Genomic DNA, 7,004 nt, shown 5'->3' with positions numbered 1-7,004 from the left:
TTGTATTACTGTTTAAGCTTTATCGCCTTGTTCTATGCACTGAGAGAAAACGATAAGCAAGATGCTATACTAGTGTAACGTGACAATGTTACTTAGCTCTGTCAGTTAGAACAAGACAAAAAATTCCGTACCACTTATTTTTACAAACTTTTTAATTTTGATGTGAAACATCTATAGCCGCACGTAAAACCGATTTCTGGCGTGCCGACGCATGCCGTGGCGACGTCGATGGTATATATATACAGTCTATATGCAGTAGTGTGTACGGTGTGGCGACGCGTCGCCATGCGCAATAACTATTACCGAAGTCACTGATTAAACGAATTAAGTAGTCACGATTTGAAATAAATTCGTAATTTTTTGTATTTAATGAAAATAAATGTTTATTCAATAAATAGTCATCGTTATCTGGAAAAAAATCGTAATATTTTATTTTATCATTATGACATATTTAGTTCCTATCACAATATGTTCTTTTCTGCATATTACTTTTACAAAATAATGTCGATGTTTCACATCTGCCAGGCGTCCCGTGACGACTCACATTTTTTTTTGTATTTGTTATCAAAGAAGTCATATGAGGCAAATTAGGCAGCAGGAAATTAACTGTGAAAATTTAAACTGTTTAACCTTTTACGGTTAATAAAAGCGAAAAATGGCGAAAGGTAGCGGTTTCTTGTATGGCGACCCCCATTTATTTTAGAAACACTTTCAGTATTAAAAAGTTCTAGACATTTTTTGATTTGGAGAAATGTAAATTAATAATATGTTATGACTTTTAATTCATAAATTACAGTATTATTAGGGTTAATAAAATAAAGTAAACATGACTGAAATAGAATACAGCCAAAACCTCATCCAAATTGGATGAGTAGTTTTACAGAAAATCGCGGACATACATACAAACATAGCACTCGAATACAGAACCATCCTCTTTGAAGTCCGTTAAAAATTAGATATAATTTTAGCAATAAGCAGACGTAATAATGTATTTCTCGTTCATAGTTTCTCGCTTCTCTCCTCTCTTGTACCATGAAACAAGTCCTTTCGTTTCGGATTTGATCACGACTTGTGATGACAGTGTCGTGTGTCGGTGTCGGTGTATCGGGATTAATCTCAGAAATGTCCTCTGATCGAACGTAGGAAGTTTAAACGTTTTAGTAACTTTTCGTGAGCGTTTAACATTCTTGATGTTTCAGTTGATATTCTTTGTATTATGTTATAATAGTCTTTTGTCAGTAACGCTTCGTGGTCTTACAAATTAAATGACTCTTTCAGTCACCAATTCTAAACATGAGTCGAAGGTATAGAACCCCTTTGTAGTTCGACTCCAGCGGCACCTCCGCCACACCTATTTCTGCCTCATAACAGCAGTGTTAACCGCTGCTCTATTCTGGTTTGAAGGGTTTGGTAAGGGAGACATACTTTTCTGAGGCGTTCCAGCTTAGTCACCTGTGGCCGACCTCAGGAAGGAATATCTAATCCTATCTGGAGATGATTACAGATGTCCATGGGCGGCAGTAGCCACTTACCATCAGGTAGACTGCATGCTCGTCTGCTACTCCTATATTTTATAAAAAAACAGAAAATTGTGAGACGAAAGGTGGTAGGACCAGACGGTTCGACCGGGAAGGTACCAACCAGTGAAGTAGTTCTGCGTTTCGATGGAAGAGGAATGATCATCGACCAGTGACGACCATCTTAGTCCTCAGGAGTGACAATGCATTAATCAGCTTCAGGTAAAACCCCTGTTCTGTATGGTATTGGTTACAAATGCCCAGATGCTGTGACTTCAGCAGTTCTGACTAATAACAGTAGTGTTAAGCGCTGCTGTGTTCTGGTTTGAAGGAAGGTTACGAAGACATACCCGAGGTCAATAAAATCTTCAAGGGTAGCCAACCTCAGTTAGGAATCTAATCTTATCTAAACTTTATTATAAATGTCCATTGGCGGCAGTAGCCACTTCTGGTGGACTGCATCCTCGTTTGTTACTCCAATATTATATAAAAAATAGAAGACCGGTGCCCAGCAGTGGGACAATAATAGGCTAATGATAATGTATGCCTTATCTACTGTACCTTTTTATTTATTTTTAAAATGTAAAAAATACTTAAAAATAATAATTTAATTTAATTAATTTTGAGTTAACATTGCCTTACTTAAAAGTTACGATCTAGGCCGGGGGCTATTCACATCGGATTATTAAATTAATTACATTTCGATAAATCATTTGCCCGTCAAATAATCGTAGAATCGGATTTAATTGAGTGTATTGGATCAAGGCTTCGACGTATATGGCGAATCTCTCAATTATCCACTTATTCATATTTCGACATCCGAAGAACTTTTATAGAGATTATGGCTGACTGATACTAACCGACGATATCGTCATCAATGACCCATTACTGTCCCACTGCTGGGCACGGGTCTCCACTGAAAATCAGAAGGATTAGGCCATAGTCCACCGCACTGGCCAAGTGCGAACCGAAGATAGATTACGTTGATTCAATTTACTTTCAATGGATTTTGTTAAAATTGTAGTAAGTAACAAAAGAGATTTAAAAATAATCAGAAGGTTCTAGGTTCGAATTGCAGGCACCTTTCATTTTCACAGTTATGTGGGTATTACAAATGTATTATCATTTGCTTAAAACGGGAAAGAAAGAAATTGTGACGAAATATGCGGGGCTGAGAGACACAGAAATAAAAAACAAAAGTTTTCAAGGCGTTGTGAAGTTTACCAATGCGCATTTGGACCTAAATTCTGTCATTATGAATGGAGATAAGCCCAGCAATTATGGCACATGAATGGGTTAATTAATTTGCTCGATACAAGTAATCAAGTAATTTTAAGGTGGTAGAACCCTTTGTGGTTCGACTCCGGCGGCACCACCGCCACACCTATTTCTACCTAATAACAGCAGTGTTAGGCGCTGCTGTGTTCCGGTTTGAAGGGTGTGGTAAGGGAGACAGACTTTTCCGAGGCGTTCCAGCTTAGTCCTCAGGGGTAGTGGCGCATCTGTGGCCGACCTCAGGTAGGAATATCTAATCCTATCTGGGGTTGATTACAGATGTCCATGGGCGGCAGTAGCCACTTACCATCAGGTGGACTGCATGCTCGTCTGCTACCCTTATATTATAAAAAAAAAAAAAAAAATCCGGCCATCTAGTATTGGTCATATACTCGTACATAGATTTATCTAATCAACATCTACTATAGTATGAAAGCTACGTTAGGTAGATCCTAACGTGGTGCTTCATCAGGAGGACTGCATGTTCATTTAATTAAAAAAATCTACCATCAAAATAAAATAATAGGTTAATAGTCTTCTATATAAACGCACCCGCAAAACAGCATACATACGGAGCAAGCAAACAATAGGGAAATTTTACTTTAAAGGAAATAATAGTAGAGTAGGTCTAAACTCCAGTCTTGTTTCAGATGCCTATGAATTAGAACAATTTGCTTTTACATTGTTTTATATGCGTTTTGAAACGGTGCAACTGAAGAATTCGTGAGAAAATTTGTAGTTACTCCACCTAATTGTAGCATGAAGCTCTGTATTAAGGTTCTGAAGGTGGTAAAACCCTTTGTGGTTCGATTCCGGCACCACCGCCAGACCTATTTCTGCCTAATAACAACAGTGATGAGCGCTGTGTTCTGGTTTGAAGGGCGTGCGATGCTTGCTATTTTAAATGTTACAATCATTCTATTATTATATAAAAAGCAGTGATAGCCTAGTGGTTAAGAAACTCGGCCTCTCGATCGACGGGTTCGAGGTTCAAATCCCAGGCACGCACCTCTGATTTTTCAAAGTTATGTGCGTATTAGAAACTAATTATCACTTGCTAACGGTGAAGGAAAACATCGTGAGGAAACCTGCATACCTGAGAGATGTATAAAAAAACATCTCAAAGGTATGTGTAGTCTACCAATACGCACTTGGCCAGCACGGTGGACTATGACCTAATTCTTCTCATTCTGAGAGGAGAGCCGTGCCCAGCAGAGGGACAGTAATGGGTTGATGATGAAGATATCAGTCTGACCGGGGATCGAACCCGGGACCCTGTGCGCCTCAGACCGGTGACCGCTCCACGCGGATCTTAACAACCATTACACTAGTTATTTCCCATTCACTATCTCGAATAATTTTATGGCACTTAATTAATATTAAGTCCTTCCTCTGATTGATCACGATCCACTTACAAATAAAATGGTCATAATACATAATAAACGTGTAAACCCAATAATATTCCCTATAAGTAATCAACATTTAATTAAACAGAAATATTTCATAGAGATGTCACGCGCTGTTAAGGACTTGCTTGATCATCGCATTGTAACGAATTTTCCAAAGTACATGCTTATTAAAAACTAGCCGACCCGAGCCTACTTCGTTGGATCCTTGGTTGGTTCCTTGGGTGTTAATTATATTTTTGTGATGCAATTATGTTGTGAGAACTAATAGAGAACATTTTTTAAGAACATTATTTTCGTCTATATCGAGACGTTTAGTCAGCGCACGCCGGTAAAGCATCACATTTTGCCCAATTTCCGCTGACTTGATATACATATGCCATTATTTTTCTCTGAACAAAATGTTCAGTCACAATAAAACATAGCCTAAAGTTCTCCTGAATAGTGTAGTTTTCTAATTGTGAAAGAATTTTCACGATCGGTTTAGTATTTCCGAAAATTGGCCCTTACAAACAAACAAACAAAGTTACGAACATTATATCTTTATAATATTACTCGTAGTATATTAGATTAATTATCACCTCATTTAACGATGGAGGCAAATATCGTAATAAAATCTATACAACTAAAATTCTCAAAAAACCTTTCTGAATTCATGTGAAATCCAACATTCTGAAATTCGCCACCATGTTTTTTAAAGCTTCGAGTATGCAGTCTACCTGATGTAAACTGCCGCCCATAGACATCTACAACTTTACATAAAACAACAATTCCACCTGAAACCAATCACACATGCGTTCCCACTGAGGACAAAAGTCATCCATCATAACCGAAACTCCTGATGACCTAAACTCATTGAAAGAAGAACCTTTCCCAGAAGTGGGACTAAAATGACTTGATGATGACAACTTTTTAGCTAAAGCAATAAAAATATACTACTTAAGTACTACTTCATTTTCAACAATCGTTCATAGCTTATATTTTATTCGCTCTCGGTGAAACATGTAAGGCGTAATCGTTACACATACCGACTTGAATGTTACGTTTTTTGCTCGAATATAGGTCAAGATGAGGTGATAATTATTATGTTAAGCGTTAACTAATCATCGTTGGTATGAAATAGTTAAAAATATATTAAGTTCGTCACGCATTTGGTTGTAATAGCTTAGTGGTTGAAAGTCGGTTATATATTAAGGTGTCCAAGGTTCAAATCCCAGGCCTTGGATTTTCAAAGTTATTTCCATTACACATTAATTACCAATTGACATAACGGTGACGGAATACTATCATTATGAAAATTGTACGTCTAATTCTCTTAGTCACCTGATGGTAAGCTAATGCCGCCCTGGGATTCCTGTCTATTAAAAGCAGTATTTGATACTGCTGTGTTCTGGTTTGATGGGTGTGGTAAGGGGTACATACTTTTCCGAGGCGTTCCATCTTAGTACTCAGGGGTAGCGGCGCAATTGTGGCCGACCTCAGATAGGAATCTTATCTTAACTGGGTTTGATTACAGATGTCCATGGCGGCAATATCCACTTACCATCATGTGGACTGCATGCTCGTCTGCTACTCCTATATTATACAAAATAGTGATCTTACCAGTACAATTTGAGTATTGAACCGTTCCTTATCATCTCGTGAGTCCGTGATGTAGAGCACGCCTCTTATAAATTTACTTATAAATTACTTAATAACACCTTTGGAGGTTGCTTTAGTTAGACTTAAAAGGAAAGGACTGCAATACTTGAACCTTATACGTAGAATGTTTGCATGTATGGAGATTAGAAATGAATTATAATAATTTATTTAGTAAAGATTGAAGATGGTAGAACTCTTTGTGGTTCAACTCCGAAGGCACCACCGCCACACCTTGTTCTATTTTATAACATCAACGATCTTTTGCCCGCGGCTTCGCTCGCGTTACGAAGTAATATTTTCATCCCCTATCCCTTTGGGGGTAGAATTGATCAAAATCCTTTCTTAGCGGATGCCTACGTCATAATATCTACCTGCATGCCAAATTTCAGCCCGATCCGTCCAGTGGTTTGGGCTGTGCGTCGATAGATCACTACGTCAGTCAGTCACCTTTGAGTTATATATATGTATTTAGATTTAGATATAGCTTTGTTGTGTTCTAGTTTGAAGGGTGTGGTAATGTAAAATTTATATGAGGCGTTCTAATTTAGTCCTCACCTTTTCTGCCTTACAACATTCACGTAACCCTATGTTCTAGTTTAAAGAGTGTGGTAATGGTGAGAATGGTGAGCCGTTCCAATTTAGTTTTCAGGACTGGCACTGCATCTGTGATTGGCCTCAGATAGACCCTCGGTCTATATTAAGTTGGTTACAGATGTCAGTGGGCGAAAGTGGTCGCTTACCATCAGATATAGTCGATGCCCATTTGTTTCTTCAATGTTATACAAAAGAATATCATTGTAAATAGTTTATTTACATATTAAGATGTACTTGTTATATATTGGCCTTAACCAACAATAGGCATTCACCTTAACTAAATTTATCAGGAAGAAATCCGATTCCTCACCGCCGTGCCGTGGGAACGCTGACTACGCACCTACGTTGCCACCTCATAGTCCTGAACGTGGGAATCACTCTGGGTGCTAATATTGCCCCAGCAAGTCACTTAGGATAGTTAGTTTTAATTTAGGTTAGATTTAATCCAAAACATGTAATATTCTGTTTTGATTAAATACGTTTATATAAGTAATTCGGTCTTTCTGTATCCTGGCTGCTGCATCTCGACGCAATACATAACTTACGGGTTTCGTAGCTTTGTAGTCTAGTG

This window comes from Epargyreus clarus, unplaced genomic scaffold (assembly GCF_041222505.1).
Source record: "Epargyreus clarus isolate Ecla_fem2 unplaced genomic scaffold, WU_Ecla_fem_2.2 ptg000011l, whole genome shotgun sequence".
Lineage (NCBI taxonomy): Eukaryota > Metazoa > Arthropoda > Insecta > Lepidoptera > Hesperiidae > Epargyreus > Epargyreus clarus.
The sequence above is the reverse complement of the archived record's forward strand: the minus strand, read 5'-3'. Positions refer to the sequence as shown.